General features: G+C 42.8%; 1 long non-coding RNA gene across 3 annotated transcripts in view; it reads right to left on the reverse strand.

Annotated features, from left to right (window-relative positions):
- Positions 1 to 7447: 7447 nt before the first annotated feature.
- LOC114022363 overlaps positions 7448 to 20672 on the reverse strand; it is a 30335-nt gene continuing 17110 nt past the window's right edge. Inside the window, exons 2-5 of one of the 3 annotated variants that reach the window (XR_006289783.1) lie at positions 19432 to 19539; positions 18263 to 18473; positions 17143 to 17199; positions 7448 to 7681 (exon numbers count right to left, since the gene is read on the reverse strand). This is a non-coding gene — a long non-coding RNA (uncharacterized LOC114022363). Of the gene's footprint in view, positions 7682 to 16676; positions 17200 to 18262; positions 18474 to 19431; positions 19540 to 20672 lie in introns of those variants that run through there. The other 2 variants (XR_006289782.1, XR_003566475.3) reach the window with 2 other exon arrangements.

The following is a 20672-nucleotide window of genomic DNA, read 5'->3' on the forward strand; positions in this document are numbered from 1 at the left end:
TCATGGAGCACGCACACTTGTCTACTGCTTTCAGATGGGCATTTAAGGGCAACTGTAGAAAGGCAAACAGCAACAGAGAGCAGGCATTTTGATAATTAAGGGTGAGGGCTTTCTGAGGCTTCCTACGATCTTAAATCTCCATTAAAACACCAGTGTACACTTTCATTAGTAACATGCAAATACAGTGACTGCTTTGTGTACAGGGTCTATGGCTCACAGGACAAATCTTCCATTTTGGGGCTAGACAGCTGTAGGTTCAAGTCCCTCGCTAGTGCGTAGGCTCATATGCACTATAGCCATTGCTGTAAATTTAGAGGGTAGTGTCACTAGCAAAAGCCCTGTCCTTAAGGGTGACGCCTTGAGCTGCATTGTCCTCTGTTCACCCCCAGAAAGCAAATGAGGCATATGACGTCCTATTTATAGCTGTATAAAACCTGTCCAGGTGCCATTGTTACTGATGCTGCCATCAGGACAAATCTTCTTGAATTCCATCATCCGTATATTAAGGAACTTTTCTGGGTTTCCCAAACCTGCTAGAGCCCCAGGCTGCCTCAATCTGTGTTTCACCTTTGGGCTGAAATATGCCAGGTCCAACTTTACTGCTCTGGCTGTCACTAGATTATTTAGATCCCTCAATTGATTTATCATAACTTCAGCCATTGCATCTGTCCCCATTTATTATCCTATATATAACCAGATGGAACTACCAGACTGTCTCCATGGCAAGAATGCATTCTAGGGCACAGGTGCCTCTTCATCCTGATTAAAAAAAAGGTTAGAAGCAAGTGTCAATTTGAAAAGCAGAACATTGAAACTCTTTCAAAACATGCTGGCATACTTTTGACATTGAGAAGAGTATACCTAGTGGTTCACTGCCTGGATCGAATCAGGAGAATCATAGATAGCAGGAAACTGAACCTTTGCTGTTTGGACCTGGAAAAGACAATGCTGGACACTTTAGAAACTTATACTTGTAAATTCCACCCCCGCCCCCGCCAGATATAACAACAGCACTTCGAATTCTTATAGCACCCTTCATCCAAAGGTTTTTGAAGAGCTTCCTCAGTGCTTTATAAAAGACTCAAACACTCCAGGGAGACTATTATCCCCATCTTAAAATGGGTAACCTGAGGCACAAAAATTTTCATTTGCTCCAGATCACACAGTGAGTCAGAGATAGAGGTGAGCCTAGAAGCGAGGAATCCTGTCTCTTGGCACATGGCTAAAATATGAAGAAAGGAACCTGCGTGTGCTTCCCATCTATGATGGTATAAATCCTTGGTAATGTAAATCCCCCTTAAACGTGGTGTTGCTAGTAATCGCACCAAGGTGGCACATGCTGCTGATGAGGTTGTGAAGGAGGCTGAGGTGAAAACTACTAATGAATTGTTATGATTAGCAAGGTAAAACTCTCCAAAAGGGAGGAAGTATGGGCCAGTGGTTAGGACACTGGACTGGTGACCAGGACAGCTAGGTTCACTTCACCTCTTAGTGCATCTGTTTTCTCTCCCTCCCCTTGTCTTGTCTATTTAGATTGTTAGTTCTGCAGGGCAGGTACCCTTTTGCTCTGTATGTGTTCAGGGTCTGGCAGAATGATCTCAGTTGAAGCCTCTAAGGGCTAATGTAATGCTAACAATAACCCAAAAAGCATTTTGTAAAGAGTAGGGTTGGGAATAAGCAAGAAATAGTTGTGTTAGCCTCATCAGTGTCACAGCTGGGTTGTAGGCGGCCAGACTGAGTGTCCATGGTCACAAGACAAGAGTTTAGGAGTCCGCTGGGTCAGGATACCAGGAGGGCAGAGTCTGGAGACAGCCTGGAGGTCAGAACAACAAAACAGATGCTGGGAGTCACGCCAAGTCAGAATGCCAGGAAATCAAGGAGCAGGGTGCATAGGGCATGCAGTCCAGAACAGGGTGGAGCCCAGTCATTCAGATAGCTTCCTGGTTCTGCTCCTGGCTTAAGTAGGGTCAGCCATCTAGTCAGCTGCTCTGGGACTCCGCCAATAGGACTGTAGGGGTGGAGCCTCAAACTGGGACTGGGCTTCGTAGGTTCCCAGGTAGGTGAACGTCAGCAGGCTGCCAAGTAGAGGGCTAAAGCCTTGCTGTGCCTGGAGACACAGGTTCAAGACTGGAGGGTCATGCCAATCAGGGGCTGGGTTCATGAATGCTATTCTACATAGATGGGTTGTTTGGATTCATAAGCTGTTCTATAGTTCTGGGCTAAAACGCAGCTAGAACCTTCCCAGGAAGTCACCGAAAAAGAGATTTGAGACCCCATCCAAACCTTATGTGTGATGCCGTATCCTAAAGGGTTGCTATGGGACTGCCATCCTAGGACTTTTGGATGGGGGAGGACATCACTCTTCATGCATCTTTGAACTGATGTTGGATTTCCTCCCTTTACTTTTATACTTGTATGTTTTTGTTGCATTTACAGACACCCACTGGCTTGTGGCTGAAATTTACAAGCACTTTGTGGTCTGATGGAGTTGAGTTTAAAGTAGCAGGGCATGTAGCAGATAGCAATGGGCTGACTGTGAAAAGAGCACAGATTCAGTTCAGCTAACCACCCAAAGGTTTTCATGTTTATCCAAACCTACTGATTCTGACCCCCAGCAGAGTTATGGCAAAGCGAGTAGCTCCTGAGAGGATGATCCAAATTTAGAGTTGTCTAATCTGGTGGAGCTCTTTTTGGGCCACTATGTGGGCATGTTACAACAACTTAGACTCTCCTAGCCCCAGACTCATGTCCTCTTGCATCATCTCTAAATCTGGCACAATCTGCGTGAATATAAATCTTCTTCAACATATAGAAACCTCTTCCCTTTGAGATGATCCTGGGCTTCGGATCTACAGGTGTAATCCTAGTGCAGAATATAGCCTGGGTGACCACTTCATCTCTCTGTCCAGATCTACCGTCACATCTTCCTGTTAGAAGTGTTGGGCCTGCTTCTTCTCACACTTCTGTGGATGTAAATCAGGAGTTATGCTTGTATAAAACTGGTGTATGGGGTGAGGCAAGTCAACCCCCTCACTTCTGTCTGTTACTCACATCCAAATAAATGCACACCTGATTTCCTGCTTCTGTTACCAGTTTATGCTGAATGATGTCTTTCCACTTGCCCAAATTGTATTCCTCTGTATTCATCCTTAAAATTAATCCTTTGATCAAGTCAAAGGCATGAGTCCATTGTGCCTGTCAAGCTCTGAACACAAACACCTTGCATAAAAGGTAATAAGCCCCCATGATTACCTCTAAAACCTTTGGTGGAATCAATCCCTTTTAATATGTTAATTACAAATTCACTCTAGGGGATCCTTTGTTTTCTGAGAGGTTATAATGCTTTGATTAGAGGCGATGTACATGGAATATAGAATATCGCATGAATAAACCATTCCTACATTGACATAGGGCTGAACCTAAATGAGGGTAGAGAGGTTATAATGTGGTAGTGAATCATAGAATATCAGAGTTGGAAGGGACCTCAGGAGATCATCTAGTCCAACCCCCTGCTCAAAGCAGGACCAGTCCCCAATTTTTTTTTTTTTTGCCCCAGATCCCTAAATGGTCCCCTCAAGGATTGAACTCACAACCCTGGGTTTAGCAGGCCAATGCTCAAACCACTGAGCTATCCCCTCCCCTCTGGGTGGAAGCTCCCCGGGTGCGTTTTTCACATTGTTGTAACCTTTCTTGCATTGCTTAGGGACTATGGGACTGGCCTCCAAGCAGTGATGTATTCAACTATGTTCTGTCCTGGCCAAGGATCAGGACAACATTGGTCAAAAGAGAGAAAAGGGCTATATAGAGTTTAATAGAAAAAAATTTTCTGTGTGTCTCGGTCATGTATTTTAGAGCTGCTCCCTAGTTTTGACTTCAATATCCAGGCCTTCTTGAATGTACTCCATTTATCTATTTGCTGCCAGTATCCTATGCTGACTAAAGGGGTGGAGGCTAACTTTACTTGCGGCCCTTAGGTGGAGTGGGTTAGGTCTCAGCCCATGGCAATAGAAATGAGTTAATCCATTGCTGCCCCCAAGTGTGACAGTGTTTCCACTGGTGATGTTTATGCGAGGCAGTGTGCATGCTCAGCAGAGAGCGATTATGTAGAAAGGAATGGTGACCCAGTGAGGTGTAATTAGTGTAGCCGTCACATAGGAAAAGAACATGTTTGTACAGATTATTTCCAATTTTCAGCGACACCTGCTCACTTGCTTTAACCAGATTTCTCAGACGGGGACTAATTAGCACTACCTTGGAAGCTCAGCTCTCTCTAGGCAGTAGCTTTGCCACTGGACTGGTATTTCTTCTGAGGGAAGCTGCAATAAATACTATATCAGAAACTGATAAAAAGCAAGGAAGGATTTTAATGCCCTAAAACTAAAAGAAGGAGAAGAAGTTCATCTGCTCTGGTTTGGAACTGTGCTTTGCTCTTCCCTACAGCAGCAAGAGCTGTGGTGTGAATTTTCTATCCTGCTTCCTGCACTTACTGTAATGGGAAAAAAATAAGAATAAGTATTTTACATTCATATGGGCCGTTTGGACTAATATACAAACAGGAGGGAGAGATCACTTTGCTTGCTGCTGAAATGCAGCCACCTCTGGGTTCAAACCCAGGAGCTGTTTAACAGCACAGAGCAACACTACAGAATACTTAATACCATATTTACAGTGCCAGAAGTTAATAATTCACTTAATTACATGCAAAATGAAAGGTGCCACTGCTATTCTGAGCATTAGATTCCTCTTGCTAAGTGAATAAAGGGCAAGAGGATGCATGAGATTTCATCTTTCAAAGCTCACGTACATGCAGGCCTATGATCACAATGGTGAGTTATCAGCTAGTTTATGGAATTAATTATGATGATACAGCCCACAAATCTAACTAATCACTGTATTAATCTGTTTCAGAGTAGCAGCTGTGTTAAAGCCGCAAAAAGAAAAGGAGTACTTGTGGCACATTAGAGGCTAACAAATTTATTTGAGCATAAGCTTTCGTGAGCTACAGCCCACTTCCTCGGATGCATGCAGTAGAAAATACAGTGGGGAGATTGTATATACACAGAGAATATGAAACAATGGGTGTTACCATACACGCTGTAACAAGAGTGATCAGGTAAGGTGAGCTATTACCAGCAAGGGGGGGGAGCCTTTTGTAGTGATAATCAAGGTGGGCCATTTCCAGCAGTTGACAAGAACATGTGAGGAACAGGAGGGCGGGAGTGGGGAATAAACATGGGGAAATAGTTTTACTTTGTGTAATGACACATCCACTCCCAGTCTTTATTCAAGCCTAAATTAATTGTGTCCAGTTTGCAAATTAATTCCAATTCAGCAGTCTCTCGTTGGAGTCTCTTTCTGAAGTTTTTTTTGTTGAAAAATTGCCACTTTTAGGTCTGTAATCGAGTGACCAAAGAGATTGAAGTGTTCTCCAAGAACTTTAATAACACCTTAATTAAACCTTTCAGGATCCTGTGAAGTAGGCAAACAGTGTTATGATACTACAGATGGGTAAATTTGAAGCATAGAAAGTTTAAATGAGCTGTCCAGGGATGCAGAGCCAGCCAGTGGTTGAACCTACAAACCTCGACCCTCCATCCCTGGCTGTAAACACTAGACAACTGCACTTTTTGTAAAGAAAACCCTCTTTAAACAGACCTTTTGTTGGAAGTAATTCTCAAGAAGTTGATTCAGATTTACTATGATGACTCTTTGTTTCCACACAAGCATTCTTTTATTACTGCAAAATTCCATGTGGTGTTGGTCACACCCAAAATGTCAATGTAAGCATAAACACCTTTTTATTCTGTAGCCTAGCAACAATGCAGTTATAAGCATTGGCTGAATTCTCTCAACAGGTTCAGGCCTGGGAGATGCCTCCCCATCGCGGCATGACTCCAGAGAGGTAAGGAAAAGCTCTGATAAAGAACCCCGAGAAACCCTCGCTTTTTTTATAGGCTATAACAAGCAAGTGGTGTCATTGCTGATTCTTGGACCTTAGCTAAAGCCAGCTGAAGCCATTTAGAGCTACACTCTGCTCTCTTAGCCATATTTTTTCCCAAAGACTGGACTAAGCATTTCTAACCAATTATTTACTGAACCTGGGGCCCAAGTAACCATGTTTTCTTTATTTCCCAAATATGACAACACTGCTATACCAAAGGGTCTCTACAAGTTTCACATAAACCATCCTTTTTTTCCCCTCAGGAATTCATTTTTTGGTCACTTCTTTTGACCTATTGCTCATGCTAATCTCCGATAGTTCACTCATGTCTAACGTGGGCCTATACTCCTACACCTTTTGTTTTCCTGGGGTGCGTATGGCGATTGGCTTTGAGTGAGTAACTAGCAGGCTCCCTGCAGTTTGATTATTATGTCTATGCACTGTGAATATCACTGGACATTTCTAGGGGTCAAACTTAAGGGTCAGAGACGGACCCATGCTGCAAACTTCAACCCCTACCCCCACCGTTCAGACATGTTCAGATCCTGACTTTTGTTTGGGGGCCATCTTTACACACCAGGGCTCAGAGTAATGAGAAGAAATCACACACAGGGTTCCTCCCATATTTTAGTGAATAGAAGTAACATTTCTTAGTTTCTGAAACATTATAAATATCTTTCCTTTTAAAGACTGATCTCCTTTAGTTTCAAGTCAGTAGTTTCTAGCACTGCAGATCTGAAGAAATGGTTTGTCTTTAAAAAAAGTTGGGTTTTGGGGGGGTGGGGGGGGGTTGACTGATAATATAAGCTTAGATGAGTCATTTTAATTTTGTAAGTAACTAGAATTATTCATGGTTTCATAGTTTATGGCCAGAAGGGGCCATTAGGTCATTCAGTCTCCCCTGTATATCTAAACCCATTACTTTTCATCCAGTCATTCTTGTATTGAGCCCAATAATTTATATTTTACTAAGTGTAACTTCCAGAAAAGCATCCAGTCGCGATTTGAAGACATTAAAAGAGGGAGACTCCACCACTATTTTTCCATAATTGCATTCCAGCTCCTGTACCCTAGAGACTTGATCCCGCTCCCACTGAAGTGAATGGGACTCTCCCCCGGGCTTAAATGGGAGCAGGATGAGACCTTGGCAGAATGTCCCCCTGTTGGGGATGCTAACCCTTGAAGGGATAGGAGGACTTGTGGCACCTTAGAGACTAACAAATTTATTTGAGCATAAGCTTTCGTGGGCTACAGCCCACTTCATTGGATGCATAGAATGGAACATCTAGTAAGAAGATATATATATATATATATATACATACAGAGAGCATGAAAAAGTAGAGTAAGAGACTAATTACTAAAAAAGCCAGTTGAAACTTTAAAAGGACACCCTGGAAACCTTTCTGTTGTAGTAAGTTCAGGAAAAGTTTATTTTTACAAAACTTATATTTTGCCACAAATTAACATCTCCTTTTAACAGACCCTTTCCATCTTTAGTGTCTATGATTTGTATGTAACAATTTGATTCCTGTAATTATGATTGAATATTAACTGTATACATTATCAGCAGGGCACATGTTAATGGATTAAGAGCTGACTACCTGACAGTCTTCCCCCCCCCCCCAAAAAAAAAAAGAAAGAAAGAAAAAAGGGGGAATTATCATTAATTGGGAGGTTGCCTGTGGAGTTCTGCAGGGATCAGTACTAGGCCCAACACGGGTCAGCATTTTCATCAGGGATCTGGAAGTAAATATAAAATCACTGCTGATAAAATCTGCAGATGACACAAAGATTGGTGCAGTGGAAAATGATGATTAGGAGGACAGAGCAGTCATTCAGAGCAAGTCTCTTTCCCTCAACAGCAAACACAACCAGTTTCCCCTATGTTCATTTTAAGTCGTGGAATAATATATTTTAAAGATCTTCAGCTGTAACTACCCAAGGTGGTGTTTGTAATATAGTCAGCAAAAATTGTTTCCTTATTTTGTATTGTACTAAACATGGTTAATCTGACACTGTCCCCTTAAATCAAGCAGTCAGTCCCCAGGAACCCATGCAGATTGGTTCTCTAGGCTGTATTCTCAGTCTGTCCAGGCTAGTTTAAGTGACTCCATTTACTGGTTACCACCCCTCTTTCTCTGAGCTAGGGTTCTGAACTCCTCCATGATTTTATACATTGAGCCAAAAATCTCTTTGCTCAGTTTCATCCCATTGCCCTTAGTTATACCCCCATGGTGCCTGTATTCGTCAAAACTTAGCATTATTCTATTTAGATCCTTATACACCCTCATCACCGTAGTATGCGAGCACCTTCCAGGAGTGCATTAAGCAACGTGATGCTCTCCTCAGGGGAAGTACACACTTTCCACACTCCCCTTTCCTTGCCTCTGGCCTTGGCCACACTACTAGGTGTGTTCTTCAAAAAAAAAAAAAATAATAATAATAGAAATAGAGGCGTTCAGACATGGCTGACAAGAATGATGAGGGATATGATAAAACTCATATGAACAGAGATGGAAAGATTGGTACTGTTTACCTTAGAGTGGAGATAAATAAGAGGGGTCTTGATAAAAGCATGCAAAATAGAGAGAAGGCACATTGGGAGCATTTGTTCTCCCTGTCTCAAGAACAAGGTGACTTACAAGGAAATTGAAAGGTGGTCAATTCAAACTAATAAAAGGAAATATCTTTTCACCCCATGCATGGTTAGTATGTGGAACTCATTGCCGCAAGAGTGAGCCAAGCAGGATTCCAAAAAGGATTAAATATTTATGAGTAATAAGAACAACCAGAGTTATAGCAGTAAATATTTTAAGAGCTTTCAAAGGGGTATAAATCCTTAAACTGTGGGGCATAAGCAAACCTTAATTACTGGCAATTTGGGGGAAAGTTAGCCAGAACTGCCTTCAACAAGGTTTCTTCCTCTGAAGCATCTGGAATTGGCCAGTGTCAGAGACAGGTACTGAAATAGGTGGACCGCTCATCTGAGCCAGTGTGGCAATTCTTACATTTCCAGGTTTGATAATCTGTCCCCATAAACCCTAATATCTCTGACCTTTTAGGAAGTAGAAATCTTTATTCCACAACTGACTTCATTTACTTTGAAGCATTAATTTAACATACAGAAATGAATCTCTAATCTTGTAAAGCAAAGTAACAGTAAGTTGTTATTTAACCAAACAATCCCCAGGAGGGACTTTAGAAGAACTAATTGCATTTAAAAAGTTCTGGAAAAAAACCTGCAGGTAGCCTCACAAATGCTTAAGAAAACAAAGTAATAGGCCTGATTCTGATCTTGCAGAGGTGTAAACCAGGAGTAATTCTGTTGAAATCACTGGAGTTACACTGGCATATAATCAATAAACTGACAGCCACTGATACGGCATTTTTAAAATGCCCTATAACTATTTAACCAGCTTTTATTTTTCTGTATAATCTATGGCATATGTACTAAAGAAATACCCAAAAAGTGACTGGAATGGGGGCAGAAATTCAAGAAAGATGCTATGGAATTATGTCGGAGCCTTGATTAAGGCGGTGCGAATATTGTGGAGAAGGAAGAATCCTTGTCCGTTTCCCCTCCTCCCCCCATGGACCCAGGCTAGAGCCAGGCATAATCTGATATTTTAAAATTTCTCCATGGAGCTATTTTATTCTATTAGGTGGCTGCACTGTCGTTAAAGTTGCATTACAGAGTTCTGTCTTTAACAGGAGCTTTAAACCTTTATTTTGTGGAAATCTCACTGAGATGGCAAAAACCTAAATAGAGAACACCAACTGTGAGCACTATTTGAGTTTTTCGTGGTGATTTGATTTACAAAAATGCATTGAGACAGAGAAAATAAAAGGCAAAACCTTGACAGTCACATCAGCAGCATTAAGGCAAAATAAAGCTTGGTCTACGCTACAGCGTGAGGTTGACATAAGGGAACTTATGTCAACCTATGTCAGGGCACATCTACACTTGTCATTTAAAGGGCAAAAAGTCTCTTTTTTGCGCAAAAACCGTGGGAGCGTCTACACTTGCCAATGACTTTTTGCGGTGAAACTCAGAAGTTTCACCACCAACAGAAAACCACCTCCACGAGAGGCGTACAGCTCTTAACCGAAGATCCTTTTGCGGTGATGTGCAAGGGGAGCCACATTCTTCCTGTGTAAACAGCTTTTAGCCTCCGGAGGATATCCCACAGTGCCTAAGGTGACCACTCTGGCCAGCAGCTCTGCTGCTCTGATGCCAGGTAAACAGACGTCCACGCTCCCCCCGTAAAGCTCTGGGAACTTTGAAACTCCCTTTCCTGTTTTGTTTGCAAGTACTCATCTGGCCAAGTGACCATGGCTGCTCCATGGAGCAAATGATCCCCCGCTTGGACACCCCCCCTTCCCACAAGACCTGTCGTCACAATGGAGAGAGCTGCACTGTGGGATAGCTGCCCTCCGTGCGCTGCGCTCATCAGCGGTGGAAGTGCTGCAAATGTAAACAGTCTCTGACGCCTGTGGAAGTAAGTGAGTACACAAACCGGTGCTTTTCTTTCACCGGTTCCCTATCACCTGTGAAACTGACAGCGCACAAACTCCGCAAGTGTAGGCATAGCCTCAGTGTCCATAGCCTTGCTCACGCCGATGTAAGTGCCCTGCTACACTGATATAATAACTCCACCTCCACAAGAGGCCTAGGGCTTATGTCAGTGTAGTTAGGGTGATGCAGTGTCTCTGTAGACACTGCGTTCCTTATGGCTGTTGACATAAATTGACAAGAAAGCTGGCTCCCAGCTCCCCAGCCGGGCTGCTTCCTGGTCTCTGCTCCAAGTTGGGCTGCCACTTGGGCTCTCCACTTGCAGCCAGGGCCAGCTCTAGGTTTTTTGCCACCCCAAGCTCCGAGAGCGCAGTTGCCCAAGCCAAAAAAAAAAAAAGATGGCCGGAATGTCACCCCTGGAACTGTGCCACCCCAAGCATATGCTTGCTTTGCTGGTGCTTAGAGCCGGTCCTGCTTGCAGCATCTTGCAGCTTCCAGGAGGCGAGAAGCCCTGGGCAGCTGCCCCACTGTTCCTGCTGGAGTGAGTGGGGAGGCGAGAAACCCTGAGGGGGGCAGGAGCTGGGCAGAGCTGAGAGCCCTGGCTCTCAGCCCTCCCTCCTCCTCACCCACACACACACTGCCTCTCTTCAGTCCGCAGAAGTGCTCCTCGTGAGGATGCGGTGGCTATAAATCAACCTAACATAGGTCGACTTAAGATTGTAGTGTAGACATGCCCTAACATCCTGAACGCATGGAATGTGTGCCAGGTGTGTTGATCTGTTGGTACAATTGATAGAAGTGAGTATGCGATCACTGTTAAGGTGTTGCATTGAGCACACATTTGATGAAGGTCAGGTACACAATGCTTTTTGGTATCTGTTGGAGATACCTTATGGAGCACTGGTGTGTGTTATTGACAGTGTTGTAGACAATATGCAGGTGGAAAGAAACACACAACTCTTTCCCCTTAACTTTGTCTATTCAGGTTCTTACATAACATCTATCACTGTGTAACAGAGCACCTTCCAGCAAAATACTAAGGCCCACATTTTTAAAAGTATTGAGGCATTGCTGCTCTCAGCATTGCAATGCCTAAGTCTCATTCTCTAAAGTGATTTAGGCACTTATGAGCCTAAATCCCATTGCCTGTCAATGCCTAAATAGCTTTAAAAACCTGGCCTAAGGTCTTCATCCTGCTCCTATTGAAGTCAATGGCAAAACTTTGATTGATTTCATTGGTGTTGGATCAGGGCCTATGGCCCCATTTCAGCAAAGCCATTAAGCACATGCTTTATTTTAAGTGAATGCTTAACTCAAATCAAAAGAAAATTGTGCTTACATGTGGAGCTTGCTGGAAAACTGAAATCCCTTCCTGTGATGATTCTCACTTAAAAAAAAAAAAAAGTTTGTCCTGATCCAGGATGAAAAGTCAAAAACATGACATTTTTCATGGGATGGGTTTTCAAGCAAAATCCCTCTTCAGGAAAACCCAAACGGACTTTTTTCAGCTTTCCTGCTAGAAGGCAGTTGTCAGTTTCACAAGGGAACACACCAGGTCACTTCACCTCCCCTCCAGCTCTAGCCAGGGTGGAGAGGCACTGAGCCCAGGTACCGAGTCTCCCTGCCTGCCCCCACACCTTTTCCTCTCTGTCCCTGAAGCTGGTGGGGAGGCAGGGATTCTCCAACCTTGCAACTGGTGGGGGGCTGAGAGACCCAGAGTCGGGGTGCGCAATCTGAAGGGCCTTCCAGGCAAGCATTTGTCAATTATACTGACGGAAAGGCAGGCAGCCGAGAGCTGTCATTTTGATATTCCCAGGAGAAAATCAAGTGTGTTTTATTTTCAAAACTGAATTTTTTTCAAAGAAAATTTGCTTTTGCCAAATGGCCATTTTTTCACTGGAAAATCGTTCCTATTGAAACTTTTTTCAACCAGCTCTTCCGAAGTGCTGTATGCACGTACTTAACTGCTTTGCAGATTCTGGCCTCATGCAATGTGAATAGCAGCTGTTAGTCTCTTCTGTCATCATTATAATATAGATGGTTCCATACAAATGGCTCTTTGAATGCAATGTGTTTTCTGAGAAGCCACTCCACACACGCATACATTGATGCTTACATCCTTCCATGTGCTTTTGAGATGTGCACTTGCTTTCTCGACTGGATGGCACAATGGGGAGAGATAAATATAATAGCTTTTGAATAGGTGCAGGGCTTTCAGGCAGACGTGGCTCATTCAAAGCTGCACTAAGCATTTTACTTTGCAAGGTTCCAGGGAATGACAACCCAGCGAGATAATAAAAAGTAAAGCAAACTCGAACAGAAAGGAATGGGATGAGCTGTGTGAGTAATTAAAGGTTACACGATACGGTTGCCTGATTTGCACAGATTATTAATACAGTCACATTTGCATTTTGTAAAGGATAATTAATATGCTGCCTGCTTACTATTGATTATACCCATCGCCTGGCATGTGTAACAAAGCAATAATGGGTGAAACAGGCAAACCTCAAAAAAGCAGCTCTGTAAGCTCTCACTGTCACTGCATCTTAAGAACACTGGGAATTGGGACTCCTGAGTTCTATTCCCATGTGGGTCACACATTCTGTGCCTCAGTTTCTCCTTTTGTACAATGGAGAAACTACCTCCTTCCAAGGGCATCATTAATGGTTTATGAAATTCTTCCAGACTTGAATGAAAATGGACTATAGAAGTGAAAAAGTAGTAAAACTACTCTAAGAAATCATGCCTTCCATTATTGTAATGTAAAAAATTGCAAGATTGACTTAATATCAATAATATTAAACCTACACAGATCCAAAGAAAAGCTAAGGATCATTGCCTCTTGAAGTTGCTGGCTCAAAACCAATGAGGCTGGAATATGACCAAGAGTCCTCATTAACTGACAGGAAAGTGAGTTGATCTTTATAGTCCACTTTCTTCTGGACAAGCATCTAAGTTGTTGGCACCAGTCAGTGACCTTGTTGGAAGGAATTCAAGGATAGCAGAGAATTCAAGGACAGTATTGTATATATGGAGACTAAATTCCTCTTTCAACCCCAGAACTAGTTGCTACAGAAGAACACTGCGGCAGCGTGGAGTAAACTTACATTGGCCTCTGACATGTCATTCCATATTCTTTATGAAAATATGCTTATGATATCAATATGACATAACTGAGATGTACTGTATGCAAGATGGCTCGTGTGAAATATCATTGGCAAGGTTATGATTTACTGAATGTGATTATCCAATTTGTATGCCTGTATCATTTCTGTATCTGAAGTTAGGAATATTGACTATGTATCTGTATTTCAACTATGCTACTTTGGGAGGCGCCCACTGCTAACACTTCAGGTACAACAGTGGAAAAGCCAGACAGAGCGGATGGCCCATCAGTGAGGACACTGAGCTGTGAAAAGCTTGGCCTTCCTGTGGACGCTCCATACTGCCACTGACTCATGGACGCTGTGATACTACAGGGTCAGGTGGTCCTGTCACCTGATACTAAAACATTACCTGGAACTTCTTGTAACTTTCCACTGTAAGGGAAGGGGGAGTCAAGTTTGGGAAACAAAGGATTCCCACCTTATGTAAATCCCTATTTAAGGGTGGTGAGGAAGGCAAACAAGACTTTTCCTCTCCATGGCCTGTCTGCCCAAGAAGAAAGACTGCAAAATGGAAGGCAAGGGGGGAGTCAAGACTGAGACGGGGTCCAGTCTGAAAAGGAATATAACTGGAATTCTGAACCACAGAAACTTTGCAAACTGCCTGCAACGATATCTAGGGAGAGAAATACTATTTGTAACCAATTTTTTTAATGAAACTATCTTAGTTTGCATGTTTGATTTCATTTGTTTAGTAATCTGCTTTGTTCTGTTTGTTACCCCTTTTACCACTTACAATCTGCCTTTTTTAGTTAATAAAATTTGTTTTGTTTGTTATTAAACCCAGTTTCTGTAATTTCTAACAGGGGGAGTGGGAGCGGACAAGAAGTGTGCATACCTCTCTCCACTTTGAGGGAGGGAGTGAATTTCATAGTATATCTTTAGGTCTGCACTCCAAGGGAGGTGGACATCTGAGTGCTGGAGCAAAGCCCTTAAGCTGAGTCCTCCCAGAGCTGATCTGCAGCTGGGTGTTGCCCTGCCTGTCCGTGTGTTAGAGGAGCTTTTAAGAGCCTGGCTCAGCAAGACAGGTTAAAGTGGGCCCATACTGGCAGAATAGGAAGACTCAATGGTATCTCAGCACCTCAGGTGGCTTCCCAAGGGGTCCAACCCATCACAGGCCCTCTCCCTATTCAGTGGTCAGAGGCTGGGCTGTCAGTCTGGCACCTTTCCCTAGCCCCTAAATTCACTATCAATCTGAAAACGAGTGAAATAAGACTCCTGTCTTCCTGAATTCACATGGTGACTGAGTCTTGTAATAGCCCGGTATTGAAGATTAAGGTTAGCATAACTTCCATTACCATCCACACACAAGAGCTGTCCAACATGATGTTGAATTGATACATCAGTTGTTCGAAGAGAAAAAGACAGCACTGTGCTTTCCAGTTGTGGCTGCTGTGATTGATATGCTGCCTGCGTGTTTCTGATCTTTGCACAAGAGGATTTAGAGGTTGAGCAAACAACAAATCTGACTCATTTAGTTAAGAGGAAAGGGAGAGAGAACATTTTTGCAAATGTTAAGTGACCAGGTTGCATGTTAAATAGTGCTATTGGCTCTGAAGAAGAGAAATGCACAAGGGCCCAGCTCCATGAGATGCAATACAATTGACTATTTTTTAACCTGAGTGTTTTTGATATGTTCAGTGTACCTAATTTTACATATGTTATACCAAGTTTGCCATGGCAAACTTACAAGTATTGTTTCAGAGACTGGAATTTCAAACCTGTTTTCAGTAGTTGCTGGGGTCTGAGCCTGTAGCCTCCGTTAGATTATCAGCTTTCTTTATTAAATGAGAGGTGCTAGATTGTCCTTGCTGAAGACTGAAATCCTCTGTTTGTGAGTCAGGTACAGAATATGCCATGACAGTGGAACTTTCCACATTCACCACCCCACAATGGTGCCTTAGACCTGCACCAGAGGTCATTGTCCACGTCCCTTGAATCAATAAGGGAATGCATTAGATAATGCCAATTGTGCGGGGGGCCTGAAGTGGTAGTTCTAATAGATTGGGAGAGAGATGCTGTCCCTGTGGTATTTCCAGCCCAAGTGGAAGGAAGAAGGAGCAGCAATCTCCCAAGAAAAGCCCCTTCTTGTACAACCTCCAGGCCAGTTGTCAAGATTCAAAAGATTGGAATAAGTATTCAACTGTTGGCTGCTGATTCAAAGTTTCAAACTTCTTGAGGTTCATCCATCACTAATCTCTCACCTTATCAAGGGAATATTATACATGTGGCGACTTCTTGAATTGATCATTGTTGCCTTCCTATTTCTGTGTCTTTTTCAAAAAGCTTTCCCTGATGCACCTGGGTACCCTTTGGAAGATCTCCCCAGGTTTTTGTACTATATATTTATTGTTAACTTGACTGTGATACACCATAAGTTTCAGACACACTATGTGCTGGAGGTGGCTATTGGGATGCACAAGCAACTCTATCAGTGGCAGGAAATAGATTCTCTGTTAACCTTCTGCAACATTTAGCAGGCATCAGTTATTGACTATAATGCTGGAATGAGGGATGCACAATAAAGGGCCTGATTCTGCAGTCCTTTCACAGGCAAGGCTCCCATTGAAATCAATAGGATTTTTGCCACAGATTGGGCCAAAATCTGAGCCAACCTGAATCATCACCCAGAATGAGAATATATTTAGTGCTCTTAGTTGAGGTTCAAACAACTCCTTTCTAAAGGTTGTTTTCTTACATTTTCATTCTCCTCTGCACTTTCAAGTTGTTGCCAGGCTTGCAAACAGAAATGCCAAAGTACCCCACAAAAGGTTGTTGCAACTCAGTAGTTATGTAAGTATAATGCAGCTATGTTGTGATTTTATTTCTATATACTGCACTCTGAAATGTAGAGGAGTTCTCTAGTCGCCTGCAGGGACAGTGCCTTGGAGGCAACTCAAGATAAAAGTGTATTTTAGAGTGAGTTGTACATGGTGCTCTCTCTCTCTCATGGGGAACTTATTTCTGACTCTGCTCTTACACTAATGTAATTCCTCTGACCCCAATAGTGGTGCCCCCCCCAAAGCTTGTGTAAATGAGATCACAATCAGGTCCTTAATACTTTTTTCTTTGCTGGTATTTTTTTAATCACAAATGAAGCTTGTCTAGATTGAAGATGCATGTTTGGACTGGTAAGTACATTGTCATAATGACAGCTGGTTGGATCAGCCCTGTATACCTTGGATTCAGCCCTCTTTTGTATTTCAACTCTCCACAAGCTGATCACAATTTCATTGTTCCTATAATTTTTACAAACAGGTTTCATCCTATTGGATTTTTCAAGAAGTAGTCATAGCAAGTGATACATGCAGTATTCGATGTCCAGTATTGGAGCTCGGTGATTGGCTAACTAAGTCACATGGCATGGTTTCTGTTCCCAAGTTGAATGGCCTAAAGTAAACATGTCTAGCATGAATATTCTCATTTGTGAGCAGGCACCCATGTTCTTATGAACAGAGGGACAGATCCTCAGCTGATGTAAATCAAGTAGCGTCATTGACTTCAATGAAGTTTTGTTGACTTACCAGCTCAGGATCCATCTCTGAAGCCACTCTCCAGAAGTCCATGAAAGCACAATACACCTGTGTGAATGTCTGGGGAAAAGAGAGCAAGAAAGCGTATGAACAAACAGCAGAGGCACTTGTGGATGCTTTTCCCCACCATCCCCTTCACTGCTGTAAGATCATTTTAAGCCAGTCTAATGCTTTACTGGTAAAAGCTAACTTGATATAATACTGACTCTCTGGGTTCAAGGGAATTTTTGAAATATGACGCTGGTAAGTGACAGAATTAAAAGACTGAGTATGAGTTTCTTCAGAAGTAACTTTCTACTTCAAACTGCCATTGGGTCAACTAATTAGAACTAGAATTCCTGGTGCTGACAACTTGCAGCCTTGAGGGGCTTCAGTCTGCGCTCAAGTCACTGCTGCCAAGCCAACCATTTGTCTGTTGATGAATTGTTTTTTAAATGTGTTGCTGTTCCTATTAAGTCATTAAGGGGCAGACATTGAAAGGTATTTAGGCTCCTAAAGATGCAGTTAAGTGCCTAGCGGGATTGTGAAAACTACCTAGGCGCCTAACTGTAGGCACTTCAGAAAATCCTACTAGGCACCTAACTGCATCTTTAGGAGCCTAAATGCCTTTTAGAAATCTGGCCCTACCATTTAGGTTAGATATTAGGAAAAACTTGCTAGCTGTACAGGTAGTTAAGCTCTGGAATAGGCTTCTGAGGAACGTCGTGGAGTCCCCATCATTAGAAGCTGTTAAAAACAAGTTGAACAAACACCTGTCAGGGAGGGTCTAGGTTTACTCGGTCCTGCCACAGCGCAGGGGGGATGAACTGGATGACTTCTTCTCAAGGTCCCTTCCAGCCTTACCTTTCTGTGATTCATCAGTTTTCTCCCCATTTTAGAGCAATTGCCAAATAGTCTCTCAGTTTGAGGTAGCATTACCCGAGCTGTGAGGAAAAGTTCCCTTTGTTGGACTCTTAAAAAAACTACATGTTAAGCAAAAAAACCAAACAACCCCACCGTGTGTAGGCTTTCCCGCTGACTTTCAACAAGACCTAGGCTCCTGCACACCTATGTCATTTTCGAAAACGGGAGTTAGGCCCTAAGTTACTTCAGGACTTTTGAAGATTTTTACCTGGGATCCTAGTATCCTCGGGAAAAGAGTCATTTTAACAAGGAAACTCTCCTTTGGAAGAACAATCTTGTGGTTGAGGCACAAGCTTGGTACTCATGAGATCTTGGCTGCATTCCCAGCTTTAACACAGATTTACTGAGTGAACTTGGGCAAGTCATTTGAGGCCCAGTTCCTCAAAGGTTCTTAATCTCTCCATGTCTCCGTTCTCCATCTGTAAAAGGGGGATACTAATGATTCCATTCTCACCTCTTCTATCTTGTCTATTTAGATTACAAGGTCTATAAGGCAGGGCTGTCACCTACCACATGTCTGTACTATATTCGGCACCATAAAGTTTCAAATTCAGTCTCACCCTGCAAGTGCTGCTACTAAATATAGTCTATCAAAAAGTTGATTCCACCCCCCGCCCCGTCCCAATCTGAGGGCAAAAAGTGGCCCTTTTGTTGTAAAGAGCTTCTCTCTGCACTCCCTCCCCCCACACTCCAGGTACGCTGGGGGAAAGAGCAATGTATTCAGCTTGGTGCTTAGTCCCCCCTTTTGGTAAAAAGTATATAAAAAAACCCATTAAAATCTGAAATGTCCAAAACATCCCCCAAGCCAAAATCCACCATTTGTTGCATTGCTTTGTCCCTCCAGCTGCTGCCCTCCACTGCAGGCTTTGTGTCAGAAGGCAACCACATTCAAGTGCTGCCCTGCCTACCGGGCACATCACTTTGAAGGGTCAGCGTTGCGGTGGAAATTCAGATGCGTGGGGCAGAATCTGAAGTGTCGTTTGGTTTTATACCCCCTTCCAAAGGCTGCACCTGCAGTAGCAAAGTGTGGCCCACACATGCACTATGTTGGTTCAGCGAGTACTGATTCTGGTTGCTGAGTCACTCCTGACACTTCTTACAGGCCCTCTATGGTCTCTCTTCCAAGTGCTGATCGAGACCAACCCTGCTTAACAAGCGGAGAAAATCCCAACCCAAATGGGTACAGCAGCACTTTTTCTTTTCTTTTTTTTTTGGCACATGGATTTTTTCATGGGGACCAGTTACCCTACTGTCTAAACAGAGCCTCGCTGGAACTGGATATCCTGTAACTTTGCCAGAATACATTCTCTGGTTACTTAAGTGGACAAACACAAGTGGTTTTGCTTAATGGTATTAAACAGAAGAGGATAATGTTACCTTAGGGATCAAGTTGTAGGCTTTGTACTTGGTGACCTGAGCAGCAGGAGCCCCTCACAGCCAGGCCTCACGTGGCATTTCAAGGTGGATGATGATGTATGGACTTGTCTGGTATGGGAGACATTTACAAGGGAGGAAAGTTAAGAACAGAGAAGGGATGGATGGAACATTTAAAATAAAAACCATCTATTCACAGCTTCCTATCAGACTTTAACCCACCTTCCTCCTGTTTCAGCCTAAGCCCTTTTTTTTTTTGCACTAGAGAAAACAAAAGTTCACCTTTCTGATCTTTCAAGCGTGAACTGATCCCATTCCAGCTTTGGCACCCAGTCCAAAGCATGCAAACCCACTCAAAGATAGGAAAGGCTTTAGTGAAAAAGCAGAAAAACCAGGCTGGTTGCTATACACTTCCTCTTACTGATCCCCCTTCTATAATCCATAATGGGCTAGAGTTATTATGAAGGTCCCAAGGTTCATAAGAAGCATTATTTATGTGAAATTAGAATGAATGAATCCCAGGCTCTGTCTTTGCAGAAGTGAATCGGGAGCTGGTAAGACAGAGAACACCAAGAAGCTCATTCAATATTTGGCTCATGTTGCTTCTTCACACAAGAGTAAAAAAGACCAGGTAAGTGCCTGTGTTCACTACAAGGATGCTGCACTGCCATGGTGAGCACCTACAAGCTACGGTACGCTAGGAGATACCTTGATTAATACTGGCTGAATAAAACACTAGGTACCAACTTGTGCATAGGGGAGTGGGGAGACGAACTATGGAGCCATGATGCTTTTGATTCAAGAAGTAACTGGGTAAAGAAGCCAGCAAGGCTGACTTTTAGCCCTTTTGGGAATGGGAATGTGTATGTATGTGTATATATATATATATATATATATATATATATATATACACACACACACACACACACACTATATATAGTATAATTCATGCATATTTTCTGTGTGACTTGGGGTGCAACAGGCTTGTAAGCTACAGTTTTAGGAGGCTACATAGACAACTTTTATTCCAGCATTTCCTATCTTTTGAGTGCTTGATTTTGCAACTTTAATGTTCTTTTAACTTTGCTTTTTTATCATTTAATTTCCCAGGTTTTCTGAAAATGTACATATCTAAAAAAACAAAAATTCCATTACATGGAACCACATCGGTCTTCCATTTGGGTCATCAGCAAGTTGGGATCTTCAGATACACAGCACAGTCCTCTACTATTTGAAATAACAGA

This window comes from Chelonia mydas, chromosome 3 (genome assembly GCF_015237465.2).
Source record: "Chelonia mydas isolate rCheMyd1 chromosome 3, rCheMyd1.pri.v2, whole genome shotgun sequence".
Lineage (NCBI taxonomy): Eukaryota > Metazoa > Chordata > Testudines > Cheloniidae > Chelonia > Chelonia mydas.